We start from the raw sequence: 15,319 nt of genomic DNA on the forward strand, positions 1-15,319 counted from the left end.
GATAATTGCTGCATTGTCAAACCTGAGTTGAATCCATCCATTTAATCTGTTCAGATAGATGGTGAGGGTTGCATGGCACTGCCCAATGGGCTCTGGCCAACCGACTCTCAGCGCCCAACCATCCTACTAAAATAGATGGACTGGCGAATCATTCCGTTGCTATTGGTGGGATCTTGCTGTGTGCAATTTGACTGCATTGCCCTACATGGTGGCACTTGGCAAACCATCTGTGTACTGCTGAGAGGCATGATGAGTGGCACGCTTAGATTCATTTGTCAAACATGCCACTGCTGCGCTCAAGGCAGACTTTCCCAAACATAAATGTTCCATGTAGTTGGAGGGACTGTGAATTCTGTAGCTATTTACACTGTTCGAGAGCCCCGACATGGGGTCTGAGAGAAAGAGGAGAAACGTTGCAAAATTAAGTTTTCTTTTTTTGAGGTGAAGGCAATGGCCCCCCGTCTAGAAATGGCATTCTATAATCTAAAAGTAAAGTCGCCATAGCCCCAGATGGCCATAGGCTACTTTCGCCTTTGAGGGGGAGAGCTTTGACTGGTGGTGATTTAACCTGAGGGTCAGCACACCTCAGGCGAGGGGCAAGGTTGCGAAAGTCATAAATAACCCCAGCCAGTACAAGCGTTGAACCCGCGCTGTTGGACTCACTCAGCATCAAGAACCAGCCATCCAGCCAATTGAGCTAAACTGAAAAGGAGCAGAGACGTTTTACATGGGATGACACCAGAAATTGGGTATACATATCAGGAAAGAATTGACAGGCTGGGCCTCTTTTGAGAAAATAAAACCTGAGGGATGACCCAATAGAGTTTTAAAAATTGATTTTGAGTGGATACAGAAGGAATGTTTGCTCTTGTCGGAAAGAGCACTACCACCGGCCATCAATGTAAGATAGTCACCAAGAAATCCAGCAGAGAATTCAGGAGAGATCTTTACCCAAACCTGTTAAGAATATGCCATTCCTTCACTGTCACTGGGTCAAAGTCCTGCAACTCCCTCTCTCACAGCACTGTGGGTGTACCTACACCATTGGGACTGCAGCGGTTCAAGAAGACAGCTCACCACCACCATCTCAAGGGCAATAAATGCTGGCCTAGTCAGCGATGCCCACATCCTGTCAATGAATTTTTAACCAACTTGCGACCACAAGGAGTGGTTGAACCTATGATGTAATGCATTTCAGGGAGAACTAGACCAACATATAAGGGAGAAGGGAATAGAGGTGATAATGGTACATTTAAATGAAGAAAGATGGGAGGCTTGAGTGAAGCATTGGCACCAGCATGGGCTAGTTGGGCTGAACGGCCTGTTTATGTGCCATTTGGTTGGCATGGTAGCACAGAGGTTAGCACGGTTGCTTCATAGCGCCCGGGTCCCAGGTTCAATTCCCAGCTTGGATCGCTGGATATGTGGAGTTGGTACGTTCTCCTCATGTCTGCATGTGTTTCTGGTGCTCTGGTTTCCTCCTATAAGTCCCAAAAGATGTGCTGTTAGGTGAATTGGACATTCTGCATTCTCCCTCAGTGTACCCAAACAGGTGTTGGAGTGTGGCGACTAGGAGATTTTCACAGTAACTTCATTGCAATGTTAATGCAAGCCTACTTGCGACACTAATAACAATTATTATTATTATAATAATCAACAAGTATCATCCTTCGCTTTCATAGAACATAGAACATAGAACAGTACAGCACAGAACAGGCCCTTCGGCCCTCGATGTTGTGCCGAGCAATGATCACCCTACTTAAACCCACGTAACCCGTATACCCGTAACCCAACAATCCCCCCCTTAACCTTACACTACGGGCAATTTAGCATGGCCAATCCACCTAACCCGCACATCTTTGGACTGTGGGAGGAAACCGGAGCACCCGGAGGAAACCCACGCACACACGGGGAGGACGTGCAGACTCCACACAGACAGTGACCCAGCCGAGAATCGAACCTAGGACCCTGGAGCTGTGAAGCATTGATGCTAACCACCATGCTACCGTGAGGCCCCATCACTTTTTAACAAAGTGCCTGAAATAGCATTTGAACGTCTTCAAAAGGTTTGCGTAAGGCCAGAGAGCAGAATTGGACCAAATAATTTTGTCCTTCAGTTATCTTAAATATATGTCAGTCATGCATTGATGGAAAGTGCGTCAGCAGTGATGTGCAGTAGCCATATGTTCTTCCTGTAAGGAAACCAAGAGTTGAGGAGTTATGGTGCCAACTGTGGGTGTATGTTGGGACTGAATTGATATTGCAATTTTTGGCTGATGTTATTCTGTGATTTCTTCAAGTATTTCAGTTATTGTAAATAACATCTCCAGTTATCACAAGCTTCAGTGTGTACCAGCTTCCATGCCAGTGGTTTAAACAAAACTCCAATCCAGTAGGCTCTATCAAGCTTATCCTAGGCTGGCTGTTAACTTATTCAGTGCGGATCTACTTTAAAGGTGGTGTAACTGTGGAGGGTTAAGACAGGGGTTTAATTCTGAAAATTCATCCCATGTTAAGTTTCTATCCTTAGTCACACTACAGGGTGTCATTTTGTGAAGCGAGGGGCTATACATCTTGGCTGCAAGAAAACAAAAATCATTAGGCATCAATATTTTCAACCTCCTGGGTTACTGATGGCAGAGACCAGGTTGCTCGCTTGCCTAGATGAGCAGAAAATGATGCAAGATGTGAGAAATCTATCATCAAAAGAAAGCTAAATTAGATGAACCAAAAGCAAAATAGGAATAAAAATATGATTCAAAGCCCCACATCACATATTGAACTGTATTTTCCTATTATGCGTCAAGATGAAGAAACATTGTTTTATTAAACTCTCATTATAAGCCAGTGACAGTTTAACAAAATAATTCATCACTGATTTTATCGTAGTGGAAATCTCGGCGTATGTATCACAAATTGCATAGTTTCAGTACATAAAGGGCTTGAACCAGCGAAACATAGAGCACTAGCTGTTTGTGGTTTTAGAGGACATTATGCTGTTGATGGGAGAGGGAAACAAAATGTGGAATACTGCAAGAGAAATGTTACAGTCACTGAATACTTAATTTACATCAAATTGTGTAGCAATTGAGAAAGTAATTAATTCATTTACCTGTCAAAAGGTTGAATGAGATGATGTTCTAATTAGTTTTGCTGACCATCTAGGAGTCTCCAGAAATCAATCTTCTGGATACTCCCAGAAGAACAATCATAGGTGCATTAAAAAACGCTATTTACAAAATAAAATCTTTGAGCACTTTTGTTTATTGGAAGAATAGATGCTGTTTGATGGGGCAGGGCAGTGGGAGGTGAGTAACCATGTGATCCAGCTTCCAGGAATCTGTTCAATCAGAACTAAATCCCTAACACTCTTCAATGTGTCAAGTGAGCTAGCACTCAGAGGCAAGCGATACCTTAAAACTTCCGGCCTGTTGGAATCAAGGATAAAGCTCACAGCTTATCTTTGGCCAAAGCGCAATTCCGCCAAAGAGAAATTGAAGGTAAGTACACAACTTGAACATTAAAGGCAAAATAAATTCAGTGTGAAAGCTTGGTTGCAATTGCAGTTGGCAAAAACAAATGACTGTCTGTGAATTGAGGTACGATGGCAAATCTACAGCCTTCAGCAGCAGTTTATGTTGTTGGCCTTTACATTTAACTCTTTCAGATATCATGCTATCTGAACGATGCCTCATTGCTTCCTACGTTATAACAAACCACTCTTCAAAACTATTTCATTGGTAAAGTGCTTTGAAATGTCCAGTGGTTGTGATAATTGCTATAGAACTGCCAGTCCTTTTTGTTTGGTCTTTCATTGGACTTTGCTGAGGATGGGTCCCCCCCGCCAGTTTCTCCTCAACCTGGATTTTCCCAGTTTCCCCTCTATCTGGAGCCGCATTTATCCTTTACTTTAGCACATCTTTTTGCTCAAACAATGGTGTCACTAGGCTGTTAAACTGCATTTTACTGGAGAATTGAACCTGTGTAAAACTGTCAGAGTACGGATATTTGGCTTAATGTTTAGCCTCCTTGTCTGTAATACTAGAGTATCTGTAGCTGTGTTAACAATTAAGACATCACAGCTGGAAAAATACAGCATGATACAAAATAAGAGATATATGCATGATTACCACAACCCCTTTTCTTATCGACTACCAGAAAGGTGAAGAAAAATTGCAGATAGTTAATAAACACCATATTAATTATACCTCTTCTCTGTTTAGATTGGCAATAATTGAAGGCTTCCAACTATGTAGTCAACTTGTAGGTACATTTTAAAATATATAAATATAGCTGTTAGTAGCTCAGCTGCAATAACCCCATGTTTGAGAAATGCTTATGCACTTATTATGACAACGTAAACACCTAGACTGGGCCACACACATTGATGGTTTTAGCTTGCAAGGAGACATTGGATTACTGGGTGCTTGCATGCCACCATTTATTTTGGACATTTGAGAAAGGCTAGCACAAACCGGTGAGACCCTTAATTCTGCCACATTGAAAGGAACTGGAATCAAACTGCTTGGTTCATTTGGAATTGGGATACTATTTGCTTCATTCCCAATTTTATTTCTCCTACAAATGTTGAGAAGGAGGTTGATCGTCAATTTGACATGAAGATACACCCCATTTACCCTGCATGTGTGGAGTTATACTGTCAGACATTAGTTTAACAATGTTAAAAAATGTTTTTTAAAGTACCCAATTCATTGTTTTTTCCAATTAAGGGTGAATTTAACGTTGCCAACCCACCTCCCTGCACATCTTTGAGTTATGGGGATGAGACCTACGGGGACACGGGGAGAATGGGCAAACTCCATACAGACAGTCACACAGGGCCAGGATCAAACCCGGGTCCTTGGCTCTGTCAGGCAGCAATACTACCCACTGCGCCACTGTGCCACCCATAGTTTAACAATGTTAATGTCCTGCTCTGAAAATCCTTTCTGCTGTCTCAGCTAAAAGAGTGGAGCAGCACGAGAGGTTGTTACTGTCCTCATAAAAGCATTTCAAATGAATGTACTCTGCTACTCGCAGGGTATGTAACGCATATGCAGTACAGGTCCATGTGTTAGGTTTTGTGCAAAAGCTCTATGACTGCTGCAACAGCAATGACCTTGTGCCCAAGAGGGAAATTCTGGCCCAGAAAGTACATCTCGTGAGCACTGTGATTTGGAATTTTTCCCTTGCCCTTTTAGGTTGTATTATTCTTGTCCTACAAATTGCTGGAAATGTGAATTTTTTTCAACGGCGAGGTCACCAGGGCAGTTGGAAACTCCTCAATGTCGCTTTCAATTGTCCAATCTCATTTACCAATGAAATTCCAATCTGGCGAAAGAAGTGGAACAAACAGCTAAGAAGTAAACACAACAAGCTAGAGTGAACTTAGATACAGGAAGAGATGGAATGAAACATTGGACTAAGTGAGAGAAAGGGGAAAAGAAGATAGGAAGAAAAAAATAAATAAAAGTGAGACTGCACACTTTTAATCTTGCCCCTTCTGGGCCTCCAAGGTTGAGTGGCTTGTCAGGACCATGAATCATGTGTATGAACAGGATGCTGATGACATGAAATACCAGCCTTAAATAGCTGTGCGAGATTCATTCATATTGGCTGCACAATTCCAGCAGTTTCCTGACACATGAGGAGCTGGATGACAAGCTTCCGATTTTGTGAGGCTAACAGTGGAATGGTTCAAATCTTCCAACAATTAGTGACAAAAAGGTGAAGTGAAGGGCTTGCATTTATATAGCACCTTTCAGCATCTCTGCTTATCCCAAGCATGTTACAGACAATTAAGAACTTATTGATGCGATCTTATTTGGTCAAATCAAGTCAACATAATAAAGGAAACACACTCCTGGTAGGGGCACTGCCCAAAAATAACAAAGAAGAACGGAAACTTATCAACATCAAATCAAAAATGTGAAAAGAGGGGTCGGTAAAGCAATCCAACCCCTGCGGTGCCCACCGGGCATGGAGGGCATTATTGATGTGTGTGCAGGGATTTTACTGCCGCACCATTGGACCCCGACGCTGGACCAATTGTGTATTCTGAAACCCATGACCCCGGAAGTGATTTCACTGGTGGTGGCCAATTAAGAGGCCTTCGCAAGGATCACCATGTAATTAAGGTTTTGCTTCCAAGCTACCAGTCCAATCAGAAGGCTGAAATCTTGCAGTATTTGTGCCACCACTGATAGAAATGGTAATTTTGAGGCTGCAGTGAGAAGGAAATGTGCCCTTTCAGTTAAGTAGTAACATTTATTTCTTATCCAGGCCCTAGCAGGTGGGCCCCAGAAACCTGAGAAATAACCCCTCCAGCAGCAGCATTGTCGCGACAGGGTGGCTTTAGCTCTGTGGACCATGGAGTGTCCAGAAAAGAATGCTCCTTGAGGGAGGTTACGGGAGGGCTGCTTCGAGGGAGTAAAATTGCCATCAATTGGCCTCTTAGTTGGTTTGATTGGCCTATCTGTCTATGGTCGGCGAATAGCTGAGCTGCTGCCATTCGTACTTCTGGGGATATCCTCTGGAAACAGGAAGACATCAGGCCTCCCTCCCAATGCTTGATCTTACCAGCTCTCCTGCCTCATGACCTTTTTCCAAAGCTCGTCACCGCTTTCATGTAGAAAACCACAGTTCACAATAGACATTGTATCTCTTCCTCGTCACAAATAATGTTCTGCACAAATTATGTCAGGGTATGGTGAACTCATCAACATTCTTCCAGTAATTTATGGGACATTATTGCACGGAATAGCCTCGGATATGCAGGAGAAATTTGCCTTTGCTGGTAAATCATCTTGTTGCTGAACTGCACCATGGCGTTAAATCCAACAGCCTGGACAGGCTGGGAGAAAAGCTGGGAGAAAAGCAAACATTGGGAAAACCCAAAAAAGCCCGAGCTGGATCTGTTTGTTGACAAATTCTTAAGCTATGCAGATCAGTCTGTCAACAGCAGGAGTTGGCTTGAGAACACAGTTTAGAAAATGCATTATTCCTATTCTCAAAGTTTAAAGAGACCAAGACTCCTGCAAATAGCTGATTAAAATGAAATAAGATGCAAATATCAGAGCAGGCTGTTTCAATTCCCCAACAGTTTAGCTGAAGGAAAGACATTAACTCTGGGCAAACACATTTGCCCGGGTGAAGCATTAGAAAGAGAAACAATCGGAGAAGCACTTAACATTCCTAGCGATAAGGTATTCAGGAAAGTGAGGGAAGGGAAAAAAAGGAGCGGAATGGCAACATTGATCAAAGGTATCATCACAACTTCGGAAAGAATGGATGTATTTCAGGACTTGGAGAGAATCTATTTGGTTACGAACAGCAGAGGAGTGATTATACTGCCAGGTATATACAATAGGTTACCATGTATTGGAGTGGGGTAGAGAGTAAATTTGCAGACAATTTTCAGTAAGGTGCAAGAAACAGGGAGTAGTGATAATGGAGGACTTTGATTATCCAAATATAGACCAGGATGGTGACAGTGTAGGGTGGAGAGGGGAGGAATATGTGAAAAATATAAAGCAAAGTTTTTGATCATTTGTGTGTCCAGGAAGGAAGGAATTTGGTGCTGGACCTGGTTCTCGGGAATGTTTGATTGGGGGCCTGATTAGGAAATGCTGATTAGATGTAGAGTAGCTATGGAAGGGAAAGGAACAGTCAGACATGAAAATATTTGACTGGAGGATAGCAAATTTGAAAGGCGATCTGGAACCAAACTTTGGCAGGGAAAACAGTCAATGAGAAATGGGAGGCTTTCAAGAGCTCAGGTACAGAGTAGATGCATTACCATGGGGAGAAGGGGGGAGCGGGGTCATTCAAGACTAGAACTCCTTTGATAACAAAAATTATTAAGTTTGAAATGGGTATGGAAAAGGAAGCTTATTATAAATTCTAACCTCATAATACGTTAGAGAGCTAAGCTGAGGGCTCATGTTACTCTCAAAGGGCAAGTTGGAAGAGAACTGCTTTAGGCAGAACCAGATAGATGGATTCACAGGGAGGAGCAACATGAAGACACAATTTGACACCTTGAGATTGCTCCTCCATGCAGATAGATCAGGGAAGATTGTGATCCTGCCCCCCCCCCCCCCCCCCCGTTAATCGGCAATCTTCCATAATAATACATGCACTTTAGCAAGGCCTTTGACAAGGTACCGCATGGTAGATTGTTGCAAAAGGTTAAATCTCACAGAATCCAGGGTGAGGTAGCAATTGGATGCAAAATTGGCTTGGTGACCGAAGCCAAAGGGTAGTTGTGGAGGGATGTTTTTCAAACAACCTGTAACCAGTGGTTTGCCTCAGGGATCGGTGCTGTTATTTGTTATATACATTAATGATTTGGATGGTCATTAAGTTTGCAGATGACGCCAAGATTGGTGGCATAGTGGATAGTGAAGAAGGTCATATAAGATTTCAACTGAATCTTGACCAATTGGGCCAGTAGGCCGATGAATGGCAGATGGAGTTTAATTTGGATAAATGTGAGGTGACGCATTTTGGTAGATCAAATCAGGGCAGGACCTACTCAGTTAATGGTAGAGAGTTGGGAGAGTTACAGAACAAAGATATCTCGGGGTACAGGTTCACAGCTTCTTGGAGGTGGAGTCGCAGGTGGATGGGGTGGTGAAGAAGGCATTCAGCACGTTAGGTTTTATTGGTCAGAATATTGAATACAGGGTTGGGACATCTTGTTGAAGTTGTACAAGACATTAGTCAGACCACACATGGAATACTATATTCAGTTCTGGTCACCCTATTATAGGAAGGATATTTTTAAACTAGAAAGAGTGCAGAAGAGATTTACGAGGGTGCTACCAGGACTTAATGGTCTGAGCTATAAGGAGATGCTGGAAAAGGCTGGGACATTTTTCGCTGCAGCGTAGGAGGCTTAGGGGTGATCTTATAGAGGGTTATAAAATAATGAGGGGCATAGATAAGGTAGATAGTCAACATCTTTTCCCAAAGTTAGAGGAGTCTAGAACTAGAGTACATCGGTTTAAGGTGAGAGGGGAGAGATACAAAAGAGACCAGAGGAGAAATTTCTTCACACAGAGGGTGGTGAGCATCTGGAACGGGCTGCCAGAGGCAGTGGTAGAGGTGGGTACAATTTTTTCCTTTAAAAAAACAGTTAAAAAGTTACATACACAGGGTGGGTGTAGAGGGATATGGGCCAAATGCAGGCAAGTGGGTCTAGCTTAGTGATAGAAACTAGGCGGCATGGACAAGCTGGGCCAAAGGGTCTGTTTCCATGCTGTAAACATCTATGACTCTATATCCCTTCACATCTTTATCATGCCGAGAGGGAGTTGGCAGCAAAGGGGGAGGTGGTGCCGCAGTGGCATTATCACTGTAATCCAGAGCTGTGGGATCCTTGGTTTGAATCACACCTCGGCAGATGGTGAAATTTGAATTCAATAAAAATCTGGAATTAAATGTAATGACAACCATTAAACATTGACGATTGTCGTAGAAATCCATTGGTTCATTAATGTCCTTCAAGGAAAGGAAATCTGCCAGACCTTACCCAGTCTGGCCTATGTGTAATTCCAGACCATCACAGCGATGCGGTTGGTTCTTAATTGCCCCCCACTGAAACTGAAATGGCCTCGCAAGTCACTCAGTACAAGAGCAAGTAGGGATGGCTCAGCCAGCAACACCCACATCCCAAGAATGAATTTTTAAAAAATTGATCTAACATTCAATGAGAGTTGCTGAGTAGCAATTACTCCTGACACTTCAATCGCAGAGACATCTACAAGACTCAATCCGAGATGGCTCCACTGTTATGCAAGACCGTGATCTGTCATTCTGCCCAAACCTAGGTAAACATCTTTATTGCACGGACCCTGCAAAGGCCTGTTAGAGCTGCTAATGCTTCACATAGATAGCTGCACAGTCCAGCACATAGACCCATTCTACTCTCTCTCACTTCATGAAGTAAGACCCCGCTCCTTCAGTAATGTCTGCTGCACATCGGTTGCAAAGCCTTTCTGTGAGCTCTACTGCAACCTCAGTCAGTGATTCAGGAGCAGGATGTCCTGTAACTGGTAGAGGATTGAGAGCATGAAAGGGCTGGCTGACATTCAGTGCACGTGTTCCATCTTCTGGTGAGCCCTGCAGCCCAACCTCCTGATGTCCCGATGCCCTTGCATTCTCACACTGCCTGATGGCCTTATGAGTGTCAGTCTGCAGTGAGGAGATGGTGCCACTTACTCCGGCAGAGCACAACAGATAATTCATCCTCTTCCTGAACTGCTAGGTGGGTCTGTGCTGGACTCCAGGCACATTAACCTCTGCTGGGACCTCTATCCAGGCCCCCTGTCAGACAGGAGAACCTCTTGCTGCCATCCTGGAAAACAGCAATTTCTGCCTATTCTGGGTGACCTGGAGCAGAGTCTCCAGGGAGACTTTGCTGAACCGTGGGTCTGCATGTTATTTTCTTTTCTGCGACATACCTGGCATACTTGGCAGAATCTGGGGTTCTTGGCCTGCAGTGAGTGCCCTCATGAGATAGCGGTGGGAACCCCAACATCTTTCCCACCCCGCCACAAGATTTGCGGAGCTCCGTACGGATGCATAACTATTGGGTTGTACAGCACAAGACTGCGCGGGCAGCTGTCTCGCCATCGTCACCATCCACACCGCCTCCCCCTCCCAGCGGAGGGAAGAAGTGGTGGCACAGCGGTATTATTACTGGACTAGTAATCCAGGGACCCTGGGTAATACTCAACTTTGATCAAGAGTCACCCAGACTCAAAACGTTAGCTCCCTTCTCTCTCCACGGATGCTGTCAAACCTGCTGAGATTATCCAGTATTTTCTGTTTTTGTTCCAGATTCCAGCATTCGCAGTAATTTGCTTTTAGCACTCTGGGGACCTGCATTTGCAGCGCCCTATGGCAGAAAGTGAAATCTGAATTCAATAAAAATCTGGAACTAAAGTCTAATGATGACCATGGGCGAGATCTTTCGGCTGCTCAAGCCGGTGGAATATTCCGGTCCTGTCGATGGTGCACATCCGCTGCGGGTTTCCCGGAGGCATGGGGTGGATTCTATGGGAAATCTCATTGGCGGCGGGCCCAGATGGTGCCACCGCTGGGAAACACACCGCAGGGAGGCCTGAGAATGTCGCCCCATGAAGCCATTGCCTATTATCATAAAAACACTTCTGGATCACTAATGTCCTTTCGGGAGGGAAGTCGGCCATCTTTACTTGGTCTGGCCTGTGACTCCCAATCCACAGCAATGTTTGACTCTTAATTGCCCTCTAGAATGGTCTGGCAAGCCATTCAGTTCAAGGACAATTAACATGGAAAACATAGAAAATAGGAGTAGGAAGAGGCTATTCAGCCTTTGACCCAGCAGGAGGCAGGCCATTCAGCCTTTGACCCAGCAGGAGGAGGCCAGTCAGCCTTTGACCCAACAGGAAGAGGCCATTCAGCCTTTGACCCAGCAGGAGGAGGCCATTCAGCCTTTGACCCAACAGGAAGAGGCCATTCAGCCTTTGACCCAGCAGGAGGAGGCCATTCAGCCTTTGACCTAGCAGGAGGCAGACCATTCAGCCCTTGACCCAGCCAGCGATGCGCACATCCCATCAATGAATAAAAACAAATTGCTCTAACTTCCACACTCACCACCGAACCAAGATTTCAGAATGGAGGCTGTGTCCCTGTCATCTTAATTCCCTGCCAAAGGAAACAGCCTCTCATTGTCTATCTTGTCAATCCCCTTCAGGATCTTGACTCTTTCAATTAGATCATTTCTCATTTGTCTCATAGGCCAAATTCACTCAACCTCTCAATATAGGACAACCCGCTCGTCCCAATCTAGTGAACAATCCACAGTTAGGACAGGCATTATGGGCTGCATGGCCTCCTTCTGTACTATACCATTGTATGGTTCTATCGTCAGTGAAATACGAGGACGTTGTGAAGAAGATGGTAAAATACTTCAAGTGGAATATACTAAGGAAGAGGAAGGGCTGCAAGTGAGGCTGGAAAGCACCAGTCCTGCTGAAGGTTCTTGTAATTTTTGAAACTGCGGGATTAAGGTATTAAATTATCGCTATTTACGCTCGCACGTAATTTTAGGCTTTGCCTGACATTTTGCGAACTATAATTCATCACGTAAAATACAGCACACATTTTGGCAACAAAGCATAACTTAATGAGAGCTCAATTGACAGACAAATACATGAAGAGAGATCGTTCATAAATTTTTTTCACAGATCATTTGCGGAGTCTCCAATCAAAATCCACATGTAATGCTTAACGTTCTGGTGTGCTGAAAACCCTAGCAATCAGTGACAACACTGAGTGCACCACCAGTCTCGTTAACAAAAGCAGCAGTCACAGAGCAATGAGAAGGATTGACATCATTTCAATGTAAGACATTGGCTCCCTTCAATCAAATACATACAGCAAATGTATTCCTTGTCACCTTGGTCATGGGTCCATTCTTTGTTTCTACAAGGTTTTGTGAGGTCAAGTATTCTCGGCTCATAGAGAGAGCTCTTGTCTATGAACTACACTGGATAGTAAAGCCAGCAAATTATTATTTATAGTCATTTGGTGGTGCAGCTTGAGTATTGCTGCAAAATACATTTTGTCAAAGCTTTTCACCTTGCACTCATCAGAACAATTGCACAATGCTATTCTTGTGATTGTCCTGACACATGCAAGATGAAAAGCTTAGACAAAATGTATTTTTCCAATACTACTAAAGTACCTGTTGTCATTCCACAGTACTCTTACATAAATGTTGAGAATACTGAAAGTACGCTTTGATTGTCTCTGCATATCAGTGTACCTCTTGAAATAACCTGTTGGCATATCGCCTGCTGGGCCTCTTAGAAAACTGGGCCTCTTATTTTTAGATATATATATATATGTATAAGTACGCGCGTTTAACAGAATAAAATGTGCCCAAGGTGCTTTATAAGCATTATCAACATAGTGTGACAGCAAGCCAACAAAGATATTAGGTTAGATGACCAGAAGTTGTGATTGCATGCAAATTATAATTTTAGTTGCCGAGAAGAAAGATTCAGCCTTGAGCCGCAATGAGGTTGGAGCACTCATCATCTTTACGTAGATATCTTAGAGTAGAGCATCAACAGGCAGCCCAGGAACCACTAGTGGCCCATCTGGGTTCTGAGTGCGGTCCACAAGACATTATGTTGACCACTGCCAATGCGCATGGTTACCAGGCTCCGCTGATCTCCATCTTGGTAGTTTTTTTTCCGACCGGTATGATTAATGTAATATGCATGTAACACGAGCGTAAGTGAAGTGAGGTGCGTGCTGAGTGCTCACAACATTGACTGAGAGCTGTGCGCTCCCTCTGTGTCCAAAGTGTAAATATTTATTTTGTTTTACCATTCAAAGTTAATGACAGTTCTATTAATATATGAATGATTAAGCATTTTCTGCAAGTCATTATGCATTATTTGACATGTATTAAATTTTATTCATCGGGTCATGGTGAGTGAACAAGCCTGATTTCAATCTTGTGGCCGACTGAGATGAAGGAGGGCTACTCATGTTGCCACTCACTAGTTTAGGTTGCCTATCACTGCCATACAGTCTCTGAATTCAAATGACCCCTCCCTCAATTCAACCTCCAGTAACTTGGAAGCCTTGCCAAGAGAATGGTTAACAGGAAACAGGAGAGGACCCTGGCCGAGATTTTCCGACCCGGTTGTGGCTGGAGATTGAGCAGCCCAGCCAAAAGACCCTTCACTTTTGGCGTGATTGGACAATCCTGGCAATGGGCGGGGCTGAAAAATCCCACCCTTTATTATGGGGAAAATGTTTCAATGTTTTTTTTCTACTGAATATTGTTTCACATAAGCTTGTTTCCACTCATCCACACTTTATTTACATTTTGCAGGCAATACGTTGCCCAATTATAGTTCCTCGGTCTTGCTAATGAAAATAGGTTATAGGTTGTTAGGTAGTGAGTACTAATTTTTCTTTGCCTTGAGAGTGCATCTCGCTGCTAGGTGTCTTTCTAATGTAGTCTGGGACCAAAATATTGTGGGGGAAACACTTTGTAAATAGTTCACTTAATGTACAATTCCAGCAACACTTGAGCATATGGTTAAATTGAAGCTGAAATTACTGCTGTGCGAAGAGTTTTTAATCAAAAACCCCCACAGCTCACCATTACTTTTCTCCTTGCCATTTGTGAAAGCATGGCCGCTTTTTTTCCCGCCATTTCCCCGTCGAGATGGCTCCTGCTAAGAAAGGTGGAGAGAAAAAAGGGCCGTTCTGCCATCAATGAGGTGGTTACGAGGGAATATACAATAAATGTGCACAAGCGCATCCATGGCGTGGGTTTTACGGGACGTGCAACCCGTGCCATTAAGGAGATCTGTAAATTGGCAGTGAAGGAGATGGGTACTCCCAGATGTCCGCCCCGATACTCGTTTGAACAAGACTGTTTGGGCCAAAGGTGTAAGGAATGTTCCATATTGCATTCGTGTGCGTTTATCCAGAAAGCGTAATGAGGATGAGGACTCTCCTAACAAACTCTACACATTGGTAACTTATGTTCCTGTCCCATCCTACAAAGGTCTGCGAACAGTTAATGTTGATGAAAACTAAATTGTAAATGTAAACAAAATAAACTGTAAAAAGTGAAAAAAAAGTGAAAGCACGGCCCATAGCGTGATACGGTTCTGTACACATCAGGCATCTGGCACCTCACCCAGATAGTATTCTTCAGTGAAGCCTGGTGTAAGCTGGATGAGCAGCTTCACATCTTCCAGTTGGGCACATTGCAGCCTTTGGGACTCAATGTTGAGTTTGGCACCTTTAGATTGTAACCTTTCTCCTCCAACTTAAATCCATTAAAAAAATATGCCATACATGTATTGCCTCAATGCACCCCAACCAGACCGCCTGTCTTTTGTTCTTAGAGTCGTTGCTTTTGTTGCAATCGCTCACAGCTACACTTTAATTTCTATTAACATATTTACCCTCCCTTCAGTTCTGATGAAGAGCCAGAAGGACTTGAAACGTTAACTCTGCCTTCTCCCTCATTATAGAAACTGCCAGACCGGCTCAGTTTTTCCAGCACCCTCTGGTTTTTGTGTCATTCTTCAGATGAGAGTCAGAGCAGGTTGTGGAACTAGGTAGAGCAGGCTAGATTACAATGGAAACAAAACATGTGGAAAAAACTCACCAGGTCTGGCAACATTTGTGGAGAGAGAAACAGTGTTAACGTTTTGAGCCCACTATGACCCTTCTTCAGAAAAGTCAGAGTCGTTAACTCTGGGCATGATTTTGTGGCCCTGCCCACTGCCTG

At 43.8% G+C, this 15,319-nt stretch overlaps 1 protein-coding gene and 1 pseudogene across 5 annotated transcripts in view; both read left to right on the forward strand.

Annotated features, from left to right (window-relative positions):
• Window positions 1–15,319, forward strand: part of LOC119955959 (syntaxin-binding protein 1) — a 134,543-nt gene that overhangs the window by 2,340 nt on the left and 116,884 nt on the right. The window lies entirely within an intron of this gene.
• LOC119955960 lies at window positions 14,240–14,660 on the forward strand (annotated as a pseudogene).

This window comes from Scyliorhinus canicula, chromosome 21 (assembly GCF_902713615.1).
Source record: "Scyliorhinus canicula chromosome 21, sScyCan1.1, whole genome shotgun sequence".
Classification (NCBI taxonomy): domain Eukaryota; kingdom Metazoa; phylum Chordata; class Chondrichthyes; order Carcharhiniformes; family Scyliorhinidae; genus Scyliorhinus; species Scyliorhinus canicula.